The sequence below is a fragment of the Sander vitreus genome, chromosome 13 (genome assembly GCF_031162955.1).
Source record: "Sander vitreus isolate 19-12246 chromosome 13, sanVit1, whole genome shotgun sequence".
Taxonomy (NCBI): domain Eukaryota; kingdom Metazoa; phylum Chordata; class Actinopteri; order Perciformes; family Percidae; genus Sander; species Sander vitreus.
Genome location: NC_135867.1, coordinates 24191101 through 24211444, shown reverse-complemented (window position 1 = coordinate 24211444; position 20344 = coordinate 24191101). Strand labels below are relative to the sequence as shown.

The 20344-nt window shown below is 40.6% G+C and overlaps 1 long non-coding RNA gene across 2 annotated transcripts in view; it reads left to right on the top strand.

Annotated features, from left to right (window-relative positions):
• The first annotated feature begins 4135 nt into the window (after positions 1–4135).
• LOC144528034 (uncharacterized) overlaps positions 4136–20344 on the top strand; it is a 35585-nt gene continuing 19376 nt past the window's right edge. For both annotated transcript variants that reach the window (XR_013502868.1, XR_013502867.1), the window contains exons 1-2: positions 4136–4425; positions 4793–5070. This is a non-coding gene — a long non-coding RNA (uncharacterized LOC144528034). The remainder of the gene's footprint in view (positions 4426–4792; positions 5071–20344) is intronic.

Here is a 20344-nt window from a genome sequence, read left to right as displayed (position 1 = left end):
TAGATCTTGGTCTTAGATCTGTCTTGCTGCATGCCTATTGGCTCACTGACGCTGGTGAGATTTATATAGGTATTGAAAATTTGTATTGAATGACGATGCATTTTTAGATACTCGATACTATGGAGGCAATTCCGTCGATGCTCAAAAGATGCAGGTTATTAAATTAACATTTTTTACATTCTTCACAAATGATCACTTAACAAGCAGATTTTTGCTATGCTCTTTTTGTTTCTTTTGACTGGAAACTGATTTATACAAAAAAAGTTAAAATATATATTTTTTACCTATGTAAGAAATGATATAAATTTCACTAAAATCATTATTTTGAATAATAAGCTTGTTACACAATTATAAGCCCATGCCATGGAAAGCTGGACTGTTTGTAATTAGGTAACTAACCACAGCAGCACACTGTGACTCTGTGTTTTGGATGAAGAAATATTGTATAAACACAATTTAAATGCCCACACTTGTTCTCTACTTCTGTTATGATATAATATTGATATATATGTACACATAATAAAAAGAATGCATTCTGTCCAATGGCCATGACTCCTATATCAGTAACACGACCAGCTGATCTAACAGATCTAATTAATGCCGCTACGGTGGATGATGACTGTCGTGGAAGAAAGCATCTCATTTTCTTCCAGGCTGGCTACAGTGGCAGTCCTTCACGTTCCATGGTAAAACTGGTTAGATATTTGTTAAAATGCAGGTCAGGGTGCAGCACAGGCCAGATGTATAAACCATACGTACGTTCAAAAAACATACACACGCCATTTCCCACATATATATTAGGAACTGCTACATTCTAGGACACCTACAGTAAACCAAAGTCACTCTAGTTGCCATATGTTAGCTGTTTGAAAAGGTAAAGCATGTGATAAATGTGAAAAGGTTACCTGACCTTTGCAAATGGTGTGCAAGAACCATGAAAATGGTGTGGCCATGGTAATTTATGCTTTTGTGGCGGAGGAATGTAACGTTCACAGCATTAATCAGGTCCACAACATGTACTCTGTGCTTCAAGTCGATGCCCATTTCACAGACATTTTGCCTTGCACTGAGGCAATCACACACTCAATTCAGCAGCATATGGTTTGCTTCTCATGCTTATTGTGTTATTATTCAGACTGCAGACTGTTAACTAAACCAGTGGTTTCCAAAGTGGGATCTGGGGACCCCCAGGGGTCCTTAAGGATGTTCGAGGGGGTCCCCAGCAAAAAGCAGAATCATTTAATTTCACTATAATTCCATCCATATGTAACACAATGACAGAATGTATGACTGTTTTGGTCATGGGTTTTATACACTTTACGTAACAAAAACATCTAAAAGCAGAAATCCTATTAGATTAGGGACCCGACAGGGTTGGTGGTCTAAAATTGTGTCAGTTTAGGGGTCCTTCACGTGACAAAGTTTGGAAACCACTGAACTAGATGATCTATTCTTGGTATTGTATTTAACACAATGAGAAGGGGAGTGACCATACAGATCTTGTTTAGTAATATCTATCCACAGACAACGTTAGTGACAATAAGGCTCTCCGGCACCAGTGCTCCATATCCCAATTGCATGTCCTTTACATCTTGTTTGTTATAGTGTACAATTGTAGTGGTCCACATAACAGAAAAAGCCCAACCTAGATTGGCATTAATCAAAGTGTTGGCTTAACCTATTAGGTGTCGCAGGAAAACCACAACATTTAGCAGTTTCTTTAAAATACAACCTCAAGCAATTCTTTACTAAAAATTGCTTCTGTTGCTGAGCCATTTTATAATTGGGAGAATGAACTTGTGGTGGTGCTCGCCCCTTGGGCAATTTACCTTTGCATGGTAAATTTAGAAACGCTAGCTTCCTTGTTCACTTTGCATTACATGTGATAGCTTCCCTTCTCCCCAAGGAGTGCCAGCAAGGCTGTTCACAGGTACTCATGCTCTGCCAGGATATGCTGTTTGTTTTCTTAAGGTCTCGGTCATCAGTCACACAGCTGAGTTAGATCATTGTTTCGCAATAAACTATGGAAGGATAAGTAAAGCTTGTACAGCTGGCTGAAGCGACCTCATTAAGATGGATTTAAAGAGAACACTGGGATAAACTCCCAAGTGAAACATTTTTACATCACAAAAGTATTGTCTGTAAATATCCAATTAGAGATTACATCAAATGTCCCAAGAGAATATTTTCTTTCCTTCTGTACTCTCCCTCTCTCTTAGAGACCTGAGCAATATAAATGACATACTGCATTTAATCATATTGGATCTACCTGCTTCCATTAATAACGCTATTATCAGGAGGGGTGTTTATCTACACAGTAAATAGGCCTTCAGAGGCTGCACAGTGCTCACATGCTTCCTAGTTACACCATCAAGTGTCTGCTAGTTTTTGCGTACCTGAGGGCTGATTTGGCCATGTGACTCATTCAGTCTGAGAGCAGGGGGGGGGGGGTGGGGGGTGTCACTGGGAGTCGTTTGTCACTGTGTCTGCTGGGCAGATTACCTGTCAGATTAGAAAACGCCCCTGTCAGCTGCTCAGACAGGTGGCCGGCCCAGATACATTAAGATGGCGCACACACACACACACACACAGTTTAAAAACGCATAGCATATGAAAGTGCCTTCATAACAAGGGACATGTGTGCATGTTGCCAAATGGGTCTACAGGATAAAGACTATCTTGTTGTTACTTGCAGGCAAACCACATGTACTCTCAACACTAAACATGAAACCATTATTCATTCATATGGTTATTTTTATGGTAATTACACTTAGCTGCTTTTAATAAAGCAGCTGATTACAACAGATCTAATAAACCAACTGCACATGTGGTGTAGAGATGCCATCAATACAGAATGGTTTCTCTTCTGCTAGTTTTTTTTCTGGCATACACAAACTAATTATGTTTGTAATAGCAGTTTTCTCCAGTTCTTTTGCGCTTTCAGTCTTTCTTCCTGCGTTTCACAATCCAAGCTTTCTGAATGTGCATTCGACCAATATCCTCCATGCATTGTTTTGCTATGAATTCAAAATGGCCATGTCAGAATTCAACTGATGGCAATAAAAAAAGAAGGTGAAGATCTTAGCTGACCAATTCCAAACAATGTTTGACTTTATCTCTGAAGATTCCTCTCAGTCACACACTTGTCTCTGGGAAAATTAAAATGTATCTACTGATATCACAAGCTTTATTGTCTCACTCAGTGAGACATTATGAAGTCAACTTACAGTTTTGTCTACAGATGGAGCATTAAATATACAAACAGCAATTCCACACAGAAAAAATATTACCCTTTTCTCTCTCATGTTTAGCCCCACTAGAGGTATGGCTCTAGGGATGGCTCTGTCTGTCTGTCTGTCTGTCTGTCTGTCTGTCTGTCTGTCTGTCTGTCTGTCTGTCTGTCCGTCCGTCCTCCACTTTGGTCCAGACCGAAACATATTTTAAACAATTATTCAATGGATTGCCATGAAATTTTATACAGACATTCATGGTTCCAAGAAAATGCATCCTACTGACTTTGGTGACCCCCTGACTTTTTATCATCATCAGGTCTTAATTGGTCCAATACTTTGGTTTATGACTAAGTATCTGCAAAAACTAAAGGCATGCTGATCAGCCTCAGCTTTACTTTGTGTTTAACGCTAATAGCAAATGCTTGCTAACACTCCAAACTAAAATGGTGAACATGGTAAACATTACTTAACATCAGCATGTTAGCATTGTCACTTAGAGCATGTTAGCATACTTACTTGACACTTTGCTCAAAGTGTTGTGTCTAAGGGTATTTTCACACCTGCAGTTCATTTGCTCTGGTCTCAGTCAGTTGATGAGTAAGTTTGAAAACATTAAGCATTTTCCCTTCAGTTCAGTTTTGTTTCACACAGAGAAAAATCCAAGCGAACCAAAATGCATCACTACAAACCATGCAAGAACGTTTACTTTGCTTATTAGTCAGATGTGTCTGGGGCGGGAGTAAGAAAGTAAATACAGGAAGAAGATCCTGTGTTCTGGACTAGTGCATATTTCTCTCATCTCCATGGTCAAACCAGCTTATTTCATTTAAATAATTTTCCAGACATTGTTTTGCAAGCAACAGTACTAGTGTCTGGCTCCAAATTAGTGGAGATGTGAGTGACAGCGATCTTGATGGCAGTATATTTCTGCAAGCTGCTACCGTTTCATGCTCTGCCGCTTCGCAGATTGCAAAGCACACAGGAGCCGTTTAAATCAAACTTAAGGTCGGATTGAGATGTGATCCTGTTCTCACAACAAACAAACCATACCTAAGAGTACCAGAGTTTGTAACCAAACCGGTCTGGTTGTTTTGGTCCGCATCCGAGTGCGATTGCTGTGTTCGCACCTGCCCAAACGAACTGCAACAAGGGGGTAAACGCTCCAGGCTTCGATTCAACTGAACTAAACAAGGTTGGTGTGAAAACACCCTAAGTACGGTTTTAGAAGACCTTCAAAGTCCTCTAAATATTTAAAGCCTGAGCTGACAAAATAGTGCAGCCTGTGTTACAGTATCTGCAGGCCATCCAGGATAAAGACTATTCTCCTTTCTGCTTCTGATCTAAAATGAATAATCAATGTGGCCTATCTGAGCCAATTCAAAGCCTTTTCTCACTGTTTACAGTGTAATGTACTATGATGTCCCGCAGCAGCTGTTTAAACAAAAGTAAATCAAATGTATATTCTTTCACTTTGTGTGGACTTCCGTAATCATTACTCTACATTTCCATGGCTTTGCTCTCTGGACACCTGTGAGACACATATCTCCCCTCTGTACTAGGAACAGTCAGTGTTTCACCTCCTCCTGTTGAAACCAACACCTGGGAGCTCTCTGTGGAAGATTAATGATGCCCTTCATGCTCTGACTCAACCACATGATAGGAGGCCGGGCTGATGGAGCCTCAAAGAGAAAACTGCGTCCAAAGGAGAGAAAGATCAAACAGATCTGTGACTCAGTCATCACAGACAGGATGGCCACAGATTACAGATCATCTGCAGCACTCGGTAGCTACTGGTGCAGACACAGACACAAAGATGTGATCTGTATCAACAGAGGAGGTGAGAGCCAATACTAAATGGACACTATTTAGTGCCTATTATATGAGTGAGGGGATATAAGAATGGGAACATGCAATATGTATTTTCATCAATGTCCCCATTGTAAGGGACAGTGAGGTAAGACCCCAAACAAGTTGTTTTTGTTGGATTGTGTCAGTATTACTATTGAAACTTTTAATGCAGCTGCACTGCCCTTGGGAGTAGAGACAGGTGCATACAGTAGGTGGATGGAAATATTGTTTTGTCCCTTTATTTCTCTGCAGACAGTCTTGAGTGTGAGAATATATGAGTATAAATACAAAGTGTTTGTCTAGCATTGTGAGTTTGACATTTTTTTTTAACATGAGCACTATTTATTCTCTCCTGCTCCTGTCTGAGAATTTGACAGCTGGTATGTGGCAGCATTCTCACCATGATTTGGAGAAAAGAGCAACATATTTGTTTGCAGGAGTTACGTCACTTTACAAAATTTATTTTATAGTTTTTATAATTATGGTATGCACATACTGTATACACATAATATAAATGAGTGTGTCTGTTTTGAGGGCTTCTTATGCTGATGAAATCAAACATTATGGATAGGCATAGCTCTTATCTTAATCTTGACTTGGTCTCAGGTCCAGTCAGACTTTGTGAGTCCTGAGGCCTGTAATATGAAGCAAGACTTGGCGTAACTTCAGGTTCAACCCAGGGTTTTGTGTATCACGACGGTGGGTCAGTTGTTACCGGGTTAAATCGCCGTGGTAATTTATGCTGAACACCTAACCTGGTCGGGAGCAGGTTATGTTGGAGATTAGAGATCAACCGGTGTAAAAGCACCGCCTACTGACCAATCAATACTCCGTTGATAACGGCGTCACCGTTCTTAGAAGATCAGGTGGAGCTCGGTGCGCAGGGAGAGAGAGAGAGAGAGGGGGGGGGGGGGGAGAGAGAGGGAGAGAGAGAGAGAGAGAGAGAGAGAGAGAGAGAGAGAGAGAGAGGGGGGGGGGAGAGAGAGAGAGAGAGAGAGAGAGAGAGAGACAGAGAGAGAGAGAGAGAGAGAGAGAGAGAGAGAGAGAGAGAGAGAGAGAGAGAGAGACAGAGAGAGAGAGAGAGAGAGAGAGAGAGAGAGAGAGAGAAAGAGAGACAGAGAGACAGAGAGAGAGAGACAGAGACAGAGAGGGGGAGAGAGAGAGAGAGAGACAGAGAGGGGGAGAGAGAGAGAGAGAGAGAGAGAGAGAGAGGTGCGCTCAGAAAACCCCGTTAACATTCCCTGATGGGTATTTTTATGAAATATATAGATTTTAGGGAATTACGTATAGGCTATTTATCGGCTTGTTGAGCCGTGTGTTGCCAATGCGCACACCGGTTTGAATTATGTTTTTATATATTTTATTTGCTCTCACGATCGCTTACCACTGCCAGGGTTGCAACTGAAATAATAGGCTAAAGCAACGACAGTTTATGGAAAGTACAAGTGTAATTATGGTCAGATCTTGTGTCTGACTGATGGGGAAGTAATATTGATAAGCGTTGTGATTTACACATCTATAGTGTCGGCTATTTTTGTTGCCAGCTTTCCTCCTGTTTTAGGAAGCAGCGACTGTATTGCGTTTTGCCTGTAAAACCGTGTCTGTGTTCTTCATATTTATGTAGAATTATAGTTTGCTCTTCTTATGTAAAATATGCAGCTCTGGTAGATGTTTGTGATTGGTCGTGCTGTGCAAACACCACCTCTTTTATGTGAACGTGCGAGCCACTGGATTGGGAAACCCTGGGTCGATTGAACTAGTTGATAACCACCGTCGAGACACAGGTTATGCAGGACCGCGGTTGTTAGGTTAGGTGAAGCCGGGTAACTGAAATCAATCCAGGGTATGTTGATCTTGCTTCGTAGTACAGGCCTCTGGTGTTTGACACAAAAAAACAAAAAAAAACATGTCCATGCAATTTCCCACACTTGATATTTATGAAAGATGTATGCACCTTAAGCATTCTTCAGATCATAGTGTTCAAGAGATAGCTGCAAAGTCTGTTTTAATAAGCGCTATAAATCAATCATTGATCATCTTTCCGTTGTTGTTATCTGAGGGTCAATTCAATAGTGAACTCAATGAACCAACAAAATGTGCTCCTTGACATTTGCAATGCTTGCTGTTTCTCATTACCACAGATCTGGTTGGGGTTAAGGTTCCTGTTGACAAAAGACACCATCTGTTTGAGCTGCTTCTTTGTCTGCTTTTGGAAGCCAACACTGTGCTAGTTCATAATCTCTCACATAAACACAGGATGGGTTTTTTAAACCCACACCAAAAGACAACAACAGTGGGATTTAATGATGTTATGCCACAGATATCTCTCTGTGATGTATCTAAATATTACAGCAAACTTCCACAGCATCGTTTCCACTGTCGCTCTGCCAAGAGATGACTAAATAGCTTTCTTTGCTTTTTTTCCATCTAAATACAGATACACTCTCATTTCCTTTGGGATCGCATTTGTCTCACAACACCTCTCTCTCTCTCTCTCTCTCTCTCTCTCTCTCTCCCCCTGTTTTCTGTTCTTGAATTTCAGCTCACGCTTACATTATTTTTCAGAGCAATTCATTCAAGTGCAGCTTGGATCATTTTCCTAGCAGGAGGTTTGGCTAGAGGCATTGAGAAGTACTGTAGAAACTACTGGCATGGAGTAGCGTGGATACCAGCTTACAAGCAGTCTAATTGCCATTGAACTAACAGTCACTAATTAATTGGTCTTTTCCACCCTCTGGGGGCAGCAGGATGTGATGGGTGGTCTGATGCGTTATTGTGGCTACCTGCACCTCTGTCATCAATATTACACCACATCTAGGCAGCACATTATCTCCCTTGTTGAAGGGTTCATTAGCTCCTATTACAGTGTCATTGCACCACACTTGTCTGCATGCCAAGAGCCACGGCAGGGAAAAAAGTTTTTTTTTTTTCCTACCCTCAGCCTGCTACTTACACCAGGAAATATCCTGTTTACCCTTTCAATGACTTCTAGCAATTTTTGTGTTACCATTTTGTTTTTGCATTGGGTTGTCTGAGAGTAATTTGTCTGGCACTGTAAGGGCAATCATTTATCAGAAATTGAAATAGTTTTTTAAAGAAGTAGGCATGCAAATGCCAGGGAAATGAGAGAGCACCTTGTGGCAGCTCTGCAGCATGAATAAGTTAATAGGTTCATCTGAGTACAGATACATTTCAGTGGTGAATTTAAGTGCTCAAGAGAACTTGGTTTGGGGGAAAACATTTCTTGGCTTTACTAATTTCCTATCTCTCAGTTATTGTCTCTCACAGACAAATTAAGCACACACTCTTTCCAACATGACATAATGTCGTCTTCCCCCTTTTTCATGTTTGTATAAAATGAACAATGTGGCATCTTTTATCACCAGGCGTGTGATATAGCCTCTTACCAGCCGAGGAGCTACACACATACACACACACACACAGACACACAGTAGTGTACAAGGCCTGTGAAAGCCGCTTATCTCAGTAACTCATTGGGGGGGTTGTAGGGGCGTGAGACGGTCCACTGACTGTGGCAGACGTAGGAATTCATTGCAGGCTCTGCCATTCATACTTGACTGAGCTCTCTAGCAGTCTGAGCAGCATCGCTGTGACATCTGTATGACACGCTAAGTACATGATGTCGGCTACAGCTCAAGAGATCTGTCTCCTCAATGAGGACGGGCAGAGTCTGTGTTTGAGTGTGTGTGTGTGTGTGTGTGTGTCCATTTCCTGTATGTTTCAATGTTTTTTTTTAAGAAGCCTGTCAAATGGTGTGCACGAGAGCTTGTCAGTAGCTATGTGTCAGTGTGTGGCTATGTTGAGATGTGTACGTGTTTTTTATGTGTGTCACACTATAGGGAGTCATATCGAAGAAATAAATTGAGTGTGACACACTTTTATCTCCATCCGGGGATGCAAATATGGACTCCATTAATTAGATGTTACTGGAAAGCTAAAGTGCTGTTGTCATGAAGGGCTAAAACAGCGGGTCCCATTAATATTGGCATAGTGATTGAAGAATTCCATTACACCTTTACACACACACACACACACACACACACACACACACACACACACACACACACACACAGTAGTTGTTACATGTAAGCATTACATTTTCATAAAAATAAATGCTGATTTTTGTCAATCTGACTGACACAGTAGTTATACAAACTGTTACCAGTTATAAGAGCTTCTATATTTCCTCACTAAACAAACCACTGATATACAGGAAGAGATGTGTAGCAGCTATAGTAGATAAACACAAGAAGAACTAGGTGGCTAAGCGTCCAGTCTTATGGTAGTGATATAAATGTTGATGTTCGTTACCATGTTCATCATTTTCTAATTGACACAGTTAACACAAAGTACAGCTGAGGCTGATGGGAATGTCTTCAGTGTTGCAGGTGTTTGGTCATAAACTAAAGTATTGGACACATTAAAATCCATTAAATCCTGATGATGATGTTAGATGAAAAGAGACCACCAAAGTGATTAGAAATGAGGTGGACATGAACTTCTGAAACAAATTTCATGGCAATAGACCTTTTTCACTGCAGACACGTTGACATGTCATATACCCCGTTTACACGTACATGGTTATTTTGAAAAACAGACATTTCCCTTTGTTTGTGCCCTTCGTTTACATGCAAACGGAGAATTTTCCTGTGAAAACGATTCTTTCTAAAAACTCTGGCCAGAGTGGAGATTTAGGAAAACTTAGTTTGAACGTTTGCATGTAAACTGAGACAAACGGAGGTTTAGGCAGCCAAGGAAGTGAGGAAGACAAGAGAGAGGAAGTGATTCGTTGCTGTTGTTGCTTTTTTCGGGATTCTGATTGGCTAACGTGGGCTTGAGCTTCTCGTTACACTGCCATCTACAGGTTTGGCATGCCCTTGACGGCATTGACGGCATATATACACGAGTACGTGTAAACGAACACTTTTCTGAAAACTATAACGATGTTATTTTGGAAAACGGAGAGGTTTAAATGTCCGTTTATGAAAATAAAAAAAATAAACGTAGCAATAGTAGGAAAAGCACAGATGTATTCAAAACCATTAATGATGGCTGCATTCCACTTAGGACAGGCCCTGGTATTGTGCATGCTGACTCACTGAAATAGCTTGGGACACTTGATGGAATGGAGCCATCGTTTATCAATTTATCAAAAATAAGGTTATCAATTTCAGCTGTGCTTTTCCTACTATGACAAGTCAAAATGTCTGCTGTGAAAAAGGTCCATTCATCCAATAGATGCTCAGACTCAAAACCACAAATGTCAGCCTTATGGTGGTGCTCGAGAAAAAGTCATGGTATCACAGTGAGTAGGATTCATCCTCTGGAAACCATGATTGTCTCTACAAACTTTTGTGTCAACCTGCACAATATTGAGATATTTTACTCATGAACGAAGTAGTAGTAGTAGATTTTTGACAGATGTCAATGAATTAATGAAACAATTGCAAAGCAGCACTTTCATCAAACCAGTTCAGTCCAAATACCAACAAAAAGTAACAATCTTACCCCTTGTTTTTATTTACTGAGAATGAAAAAACAAGTTATTTCGTAAAGCCTTTTGCAATGTTTCAGTGAAAAGAGGGATTGATGATGTCATGGCTCACTGTAATAACCAATGTATAGGAAGCAAGAGGAAACAGCATGGATGAATGTGGGGCAGAAGAAAGGGTGATTTGATGCAGCCATAGCCCCCGGAGAAGATGAGGTCAGGGGAGAGGATGAGAAGACAAAACAGACAAGCCCTGAACAGGTATTAATGATAGTGAACTAATGTTCTGAGAAAATGTCATCACACCAGGAGGTTGAAATAAGATCAGTGTATGCACGGCCTCAAATTGCATGTAGAGTGTATGTGAGAGAGAGTGGAAGTACAGAGAGACGTGAAGGAAATGTGTCAGAGTGAAGAAATAATGAGGGAACAATTACAAAAACAATCCAAATGGACTCTGACATCCTTATTTATAACCTGTATGTATTCTGACATTCACAGTAATTGATGCTGCATCTGAGTCAGCCCTTTCACGTTACAACATTCAAGCAGTCCAAAATGTATTACCTTGCAAGTTTAACACATTTGGGTATCAGTCCTTCCCTGTCAGAATAACCTAAACATTACACCTGTTTTTTTCCTCATTATATTACAGGCGAAGATCTTTATTTCCCCGGGACACTTCCCTCTAATCATCTTCCAACCATTTCAAATACAGACTTATTGAAACGCTGCATTGTGCCATTCACCCACTTGGCAGATTAGTGGCGCGAGGGGAAGCCATGTTTAAACAGTGGCTAATCCGTTAATTAAATGCAGATTTATTCAAGCCCTGCGCTTGGACTAGATTTAACACACTCTGCTGGGAGCATTTGTATGTGTGTGTGTGTGTGTGTGTGTGTGTGAGTGGGGAGGGGGGGGCCTGCCAGTGTGGGATAGACCAGGCTGCTGCATATTGAAAATTGATTCTCATCCCTTTTTAGGAAACCACTGTCATTTAAGTGTCACATTAATTCCTGCCCCGCTGTCCCGGTGAGCGACGCTGGGATTAACCTCACATGGTTCTGCTGTCAGTGCGCTATAACATCCTCCTGACTAAATTTATAATAACCTTCTATATCACTTTGGCTGTGTAAATGAATGTCACATTCAGGCAATCAAATGATCCATCAGTCAATTATATCAGGTTTCCATCACTGTTATAGTCAGAGATTATAGTGCTCATCCTTACAGCCTGAGGCAGTACGCAGTATGCTCTTACAGTACAAGGCTTCATTATCATGCTGCTACTGCTCAGATATGTTTATGATGATGGCAGGCACGCCTGAGGTGATGCCACCTCAGTGGTGAGTGTGTTTTATGTGCTGGATCCTGATAAGAGAGCTGCAGAATTATACTCAGTAAGTGCAGAACCAGTGTGCATTACTTTAAGTTCAAGGTTGTAAAACACAGTGTGTCAGGGTTTGATTGCATTTATGAATTGTATCGAGAGAGAAATAAAACATGAAGTGAGTGGTTTGTCCTGAGTTGTATCTCAGAGTGTGTGAACGGGCTCAGAGTTGTTGCAGGCCAACACACAATTTTTGAGTCACAAGAAGTGACAGGAAACAAATGTAATTGTGGTCAATTTGTACGGTGGCCCTGAGAGCTTAATGTACTGAAGCACTAAAGAACATGTTAATAGACAAAGCACAATCAAATAAAGAAAACCTCTTTACCTATTTGGCAACACATATGCTGCATAAAAAAAGCCCTTCAAATATAAAGATCACAACACGGAGCAAATTCCAACAACACAATCAAATTTAGCTACAGAAACGCTGCGAGAAATAAGTTACAAAACAAGTAATACTAAAGACTGATGAACACACCTAGGCACACAAGTTGTTGCCATGGTTTGTGGTAATTACTTACTCTGTGACTTAACATGATACAGACTATCTTAGCTTGTACATGACATAACATGCTATACACTAGGAGATATCTAAATCATGCAAACCGAATGGTAAAACTGAAATGAACTTAAATCCTTAGCTCATTTTTTAACACCACTGACAACATAGTCAACATTAGTGTGTTTCTGTTTTCAGTTATGCTGCATATTAGTTGCAATTTGGTAAATGTGTTTCTCAATTCACCCGTATATCTCTTCTTGCAGCTTTTTTTCTAAATGCCACCATACATTTGAATAAAATGTGCAGGCACACTTAGCGCACAACCTTTTAAAACTGAGGGTAAAATAATTCTATTTAACATGTCAGTGGTTATCTAAACTACACATACAGTAGGCTACTGTAACGTTTGCAAACCCCAGTGATGTGTGTTTAGTGTAGCGATTGATTTCCACTGCGGCCATGAAGCTGATAGGGTGACACATTTTAGATGTAAGTTAGCTAAATGGACAGTTTAAGTTTGCATTAATTTCTTCCAACTCATTTTCCACCAGGCCTTGTGACCCTGCACCCATTAGTGGTAATTCTTCTGGCGACAAGTCTCTTTTCTACAGATTTGGCCTCTGACCAGGATTTTACAGCAAGCTGCTTTTTTATTGGTCGAGCAAATAAAAGAGCTCATAATAGCTTTTATAGGACCAATATAAGTAATAACCAATATTACACATTTGGTTATTTAAATATCCAACTGCTGTAAAATGGATAATTCAGCTCCTATTTCCAATGTATTCAGATGGTTCGCTTTTTAAAGTAGCACATAGCCTATATGTATCAACATAACTGTAATATTACATTTAACAGTACTACTGTTCCTTACTCTGTCAAAATGTATGTAATACTTTAAGTATTGCAGTCAATGTGACTGTATTTAATAGTTTTTGTGTGAAACATCTATTAAAAAATTCAGACAATGAGACTTGTTTAGCTCAGAATATAAAAACACATTCACATCCATGACACAACCTTCTCCCAGTGCATTTGTGTTACTCAGAACCAGCAGGGTGCATTAACATCTAAAGGCCCGGACACACAGAGCAGATAATCGGCCGTTGGACAGTCTGGCGAGGTCGGTGACTCGAGTCTGTTCGGTGTGTTCCGTGCCGTCGTCTGTCTGAGGGCCGTCGTCCTTCATTTTGGCCGATTTGACATGTATAATCGGTTGGGCGGGCACTGCCGGCAGTCAGACTCAAATGACCCATCTGATTGGTAGAGTGCTAACCCGGAAACGGGGAGCGGAATGAGCGTGACTAGAGTCTCTCAAAATCTGACAAATCTTTTAAACTGACCTTTGTCGATCTGAAATGAAGACAGATTCAGCAACTGCACGGCCTATTTCTCGCTTAAAATGTTTTCAGAAACACGTTTCGGTGAACTATTTTAGTACAATATGAGATCGTATTCTGAACGAGCCGCCATGACAGTCTGTCTTTGAATTTCCAGCAAAACCAGACCCACGTGACACGTTCGTCCAATCAGCTGCCCGTTTTCATTTTTGGGCGACAATACAGATTAGCGCCGCCTGCTGTTATGGAGACGTATTACGTCTCGTCGTCGGGGGACACTGATCAGGCCAACTGCCTTTTCTGCCGAGGGTCGGCCGTCTGGTCTGTGTGTCTGCCGCTTTAGACAGAGAGTCAAATTTCAGTAGTCTCTCTTTCTCTTACTTCATCCTTTCACCACTGTTGGAGCTTTAAGATACTGTACAGTATATGCACTGGGAGAAAAACAAATTAAAAGATAAATTAAAGAAAGAGAAGAAAAAACATTGTCTTGATCTACTCCCATGCAAAGACAGAAAGCAGTTTCAGCTTGTATCAGTGACTTATGTCCCAGACTGCCATGTTGTTTTTTTTACACTTGTATGTATAATATAAAGTGTCAGAACTTGGGAATTGGAAATGGTGTGTACGTCCACTGTCCGCATCTAATTTACCTTTGCAGGCGAGATCATTTTCCCAGCCGACAGTGTCGGAGGTCCAATAGCACAAACTCCCAGCTCCTCTGAAGTATCACAGTATTAATCATGTATTTTAATTTGCTAGCGTCCCCATGTTGCTCTTTTACTGCTTATGAGGCCTGTTAACCTGTGTTTGTGTATAGTCTGCAACACATTGCATTAATATGCTGCTGTGATTCTAGACCAAGTTAGCACAGCACAATGATTAAAACCGTCCTCATCAGCAAGTAATACACGGGGGGATGCCAAAGTCATTAAAAGCTCTAATACTCTATCATTTCCTCCAGATAATCAAACTGAATAATGGAGTGGTGGTAAATGCCTTGGGCTGTGCTCTTATTAATCAGCTACTGAGGGCATGTATGTGTGTGTTTGTGTGTGTCCGCTCACATGTGTGCAGCTCTGCCTGCATGTTATAGCTAGTTTCTTGTTAGAAAAGTACAGTGACTGATCTAATCTAATCTTACATATGTTTCTGAATGTGTTGTCTGAATGAAGTAATAATTGATCATTTAAAAAATACAGTATTTCTAAAGAAAAATATTACACCTTGTAGTATTACACCACAGGTATTTCACAGGATTAGTGAAAACTTAGACCTGCTGGGGTCGCTACAGGAAAAGTCAGGAGATCACCAAAGTCACCAGGTTCATCCTCTGTGCACAGTTGATACAGTATATGTACCAAATGCCATAACAATCAATCTAATAGTTGTTAACACATATATATAAAACCAATATAAAACCAAAAATGTCACCACAGTCGGTAGGATTCATCCCCAGGGGACCATGAAAGTCAATGTCGAAATTTCATCTTAATCTGTCCAATAGTTTTGGAGTTATTTAGCTTACTTATTTAGTTATATAGCTCATTGTGTCATTTATACAGTAAAGCCAGGCAATGTGTTCCCCCTTGGAATCAAGGCCTTGCTTTATCAATGGTTTTCCTCTGTTTGCATTTAAGTCATTGTCTTTCCACTTGAGAGGCCAAATTTGAGTGTATTGCTCGTTCATCTACAGTAACTGTCATTTGTCCAGTAAAGCGATACATTTCCTGGAGTTTTCAACTGTATTACAGCAATTCATTTTTTGTGAGTTTCATTGTTTGATAGTAGCTCTCTCAGTTTACTCTAGGTGTCATTAATCCTGATAGAAGATTTCAGCACTGGATAATGACCGGATGATCCCACTCCTGGAAAAAACATTCTTTGAGTGGCGGACTGCATTTTACATGCAGAGTTCTCATGGGACGCAGCTGATGCCTGCCTGCAGCTCTTCATGTGTTTCACATGACAGACAGCGAAAAGAGCATCTTTTTCTAACAGATTCATTAGGATCGCATGTAAAAAGGAGGCCAAGTATTGCATTTAGATAGATCAATTGTTTTATATCTATTCCTGCTTCTCCTTGCCACCATCTCACACACACACACACACACACACACACACACACACACACACACACACACACACACACACTTCTATTCCTTACCCATTTAAGCCATCACATTTAGCTACAGAACTAGTCTATATCGACGACGTTTCATTTACGGGATTGTTGTGGTGCCGCCAGAGGTTCTGCCAGTTGTCCCTCATTTTCGTCCGGATATCCCTCACCCTCCGCTTTCTTTTTATTGGCATTCTAAACTCTGGTTGATTCGGAAAACATCCTCCATGCTAGAACCGACAATGAAATTATATTTATATTAATTATATTTACTTTTTTTGAGTAAAATTCTCATCACACACTCAACAGCCAATTTAATTCCAGAGCTCGCCTCCCTACATGCACATGTTCCTCCAAAACAAGTTCCTTCCCGAGGCTATTTTGCAGAGGCACCGTTGCTCTGCCTGGCGCTCAGTTGTGTGGACTAGCTCAGACCTTCCTCTGCAGCACTGTGGAGATAGGTCTGGCAATGCGAGACACAACTAACCATTCATACGCGTCACTTCCTCTAACAACTTGCCCAGGCTGCTTCCATTGTCTCCAGACATGATCAGAGCAGTGCTGCTCTATTGTTTGTGAGCCAGCCATTCATATCCCAGGAGTGACCACCATTAGCTGATCTTTAAACCTCCAAACCCAGAAGAGTAAGTAACGTAAGTTTCTAGGATCATTTTCTAATTACTATTTCAAGGCATAAGATTCAAGAGAACAAAACGACTGAAAATTGATTTGACTAAACTTATTGGGTCAGAGAGAAGCTTAGTCAAGGAAGTGTGCTTTGTTCTTTAAATTATTACAATTATTATTTTTATTAAAAAATGTTTGGTCTGGTCAAGGCTTTGTGCAGTGTTATTCATGTCATTGCAATGGGCAACATCTGTAAGCAGAAGGCTATTTCCAAGGACACAATCTGTTGTATTAATATTACTCAAATTGCTATCCTACAGGTAAATAGTACGATGAGAGCATGATATCACCTACTGACCATATACTATAAAGATCTGTGAATGCAGATGAGCTGCTAACAGTTACCTATTGGTGTATGTTCGGTGGATTTTGAGTAAGAAAAGGAGTTTGAGTTTCATTAAAGACAATTTAGAAAAGAGCATGGCACGTGCTGGCTTTTATTTTCCTCATAAATAGGTTCTCATGATTGAGTAAGAGTCATAGGACAAAAGGTGTTTCTACATTATTTACAGACGCCATGCTGAACAGGCACTGGAGACAGCTCAAATGTTAAAAAACATGGCACACCTGAACATGTGAGAATCGTACAATAGCAATGATCAATAGAAGTGATTATCTCGGCCTCTACCTCTTTGATTTTGACCGTTCTTTTTTTTTAATTGTGAGTTCCTCAACTTAATGGAAGTGCAACACTAAATTGCTGGAGTAGTTTTAAAATTAAACTAATTTTGTCCTTTTTGTGTGAATATGTTGAATTAATCACTGAATTGGAATATTTATTGATTGTATTTGGCTGTATTATTTTGCTGCGCCAAAAGATTTATGGTGAACCCTGTTAGTGTAAACAAACACAATGATGTCACCAAAGCTGAGATGCTTTGTGGTTGTCTAATCCAAGCAAATCCTCCTACAGTATGTACGTCAGCCTGGCTCTCTGTGATAGGATTTCACCCTGTTGCACAGCACCAGCCCAGACCTTTGTTGAAGTGCAGTGACAGAAGTAGTAACTGGTGTCAGGAGGATAGTGCTGTGAAGTGGAAAGTGTCATTGCCGTTTTAAAAAGAATTCATCTATAAAAGTCAAAATGGGGCAAAACAGAATAATCAGAGCTGGGTATTTCACCTTTCTAGTCTTTTCAGTGTGTCAGACAACTACCATATCTCTCCATCAGGTTTCTGCACAGACAATAGATCTTTTTAGCCCCATTCTCTCTCAGCTTAGGCAGATTTTGATCCATCGTACATGAGAAAAAACTGCAGCAAGACCTTTAAGAGCCAAGAATCCTCTCTTATCCTTTGGGGTTAGGACAAATCAAAATCAAATGTTAGCCTCAGTTACTCTAACCGGAGTGAAGTGTTGATATGACATTGTTTCATTTGAAGTGGAGCTCAGCCATAACTAGAAAAGTCCTCAGTGAATATAGTTGACCTACAGTCAACACTCCCTTACCTTCATCTATACTTCCACTGATAGAGCTGGTCAAACCTCTTTCTGACATGTTTTAGCAGCTGTACGATTTGCTGCCTCAAACCGTGACACCACATCTGTGGAAGGTGAAACTCAATGAGACTTACACTTCATCTGATAAGAAGCTGATCTAATTCTCGCAACAAATGTAACAGGATGGCTTGCCAGGGTCTGTCGAGGAAAAGAAAACTTGATAGAGAACTGAGGATGAAAGTCATTAGGAAACTCAGGCCCATTTTCTTCCTCCTTTTAGATTGTGTGTGTGTAGAGAGAGAGGGATATGCTTTTGGGATTCCTTGTCAATGCATAAGTAGAGGATTATGGCATATAAGTGAGGTTGGTGCAGGATTATTCCTAGTAGTGCTGTACCCTTGCTCATAGCCTCAGAAAAGAAAAGGAAATGGGCCTTAGGGAGAGTGCAAAAGAACAGCCTTTATATAACAAGTTTTAGCCTAGATGACAAGCATTTATCTACCAGTGTAGTTTAATGAAGAAAATAGAAGAGGAAAATGGCAGGATAAATGGATGACAAAATCTGCTTTCTCACCATGCTGTACATGTACTTCTGTAGCAGATGATTACAATTATGACGTGAAATTTGATTTCTTGTCATATCGCCCATGAAAAAAGAGACAATAGCATGCTGTCACCTTTTCCGGGTGTTTGACAAGAGCCAACTCTCAAGGCTTGGGATAGAAAATCTGCCATCTGTTAGAGAGGGGGAAAGTACCTGGTGTGACATGCTTTTGCTCTACATCTGCTGTGTCGCAAAAGCGCCATCATTCTTCTCCACACAAGCACTATACATCACATCTCTGTCTTAGGAGAGAGGTGTTGCCCGGGGCCAAAGAACAGAGGATAGAGGGAAAGAGACAGGGGACATCAAGCAACGACAGCAGGAGAGATGAGACATCAGTACAGGAAAAATGGGTGTTGACTAGAAGATAATCCCAGGGTGACTCTTCACTGTGAATACTGATTGGCAAAAACTGAGGATCATCTGTTGGCTTAACCACCCAACCTTGAGGTCTGAATGAAGAAAACATAATAAGTTTTCTGAAATAGCTCACTATTCATTCCATCACTTCTACAGCAAGAAATGTGGCAACAACACAGATAGTGTGTTCATGCACTGAATCTTAACCAGATACCTAACTAACATTGCTTGTGTCAGTGCATGTTAATGTCAAAAGTGAAATTCAGAATAAACAGGCTACTGTGCCACAGTAACATCTTATTATTTTGACATCTGGTGTTAATGTCAAACTCAGACTGCTATAGCATTCTCAAATGTAAGATTTTCCCTATTTACACTTAGTCACTTAATGCTTCTTGGGCAGATTAGATAGCTATCTGATCTCAAAAACAGCTAAGTAGAAATGCATCCAAGAAGCATTCAAGGTTTGGACGCATTCTAGCCAGATTTTAAAAAGGTGTCAATGCATCCGTCTCTCCGAGACACATACGTAATCTTTACTCAGACCTTCCTCAGAAGCTGAGTGAGCGTGTAAGAATGAGACTAGTGAGGCCACTATGAGACATGTGACATCTCTGAAGTTCCAAGCTTCAGTGGCTGATATTGGAGAGACTGTTCATAGTTCAACTGTTGCCAGTTGCTTTGCCAGTTGCAGCTTCATAGAAAGAGAAAGTCACTCACAAAATCTCAGATGACTTTCACGCTACAATTTGCCAGAAGGAACATGGAACATTCTCTAAGAAGTTATATGGTCTGATCAGACCAACTGAGCTTTTTGACCATCAGACTAAACACCATGTTACAGTGCATATCACCATAAGCATTCCGTCCTCACTGAAGCATTGTGGTGGCATCATCAAGCTATGGGGATGCTTCTCTGCAGCAGGGCATGGAAGACTAAAATGAATGTAGTTAAATACAGGGAAATCCTGATGCATTCTGCAAAAAACCTGCCACTTGCAAGGAGATTTGTTCTCTAGCAAGACAATGAGCACAAGCATTAAGCCAAGGCTATACAAGAAAGGCTCAAAAACCACAACGCCAATGTCCTGGAGTGGCGAATTCACAGTTCGGATCTATTTTTTTAGCAGCCACCAAAACCATCTCACACTTTTTTGCAGATGTGACATTCTGTCCTTGTGCAGGACACACAAGTAGACAACACATCATACTCTGTTGATTTATTCATGCAAACAGAGGTCAGGCGTCCATGTAAACAGCATAAACTACTCCTGTATGTAACCTTAGCTAGAGTCTGGCCAACAGA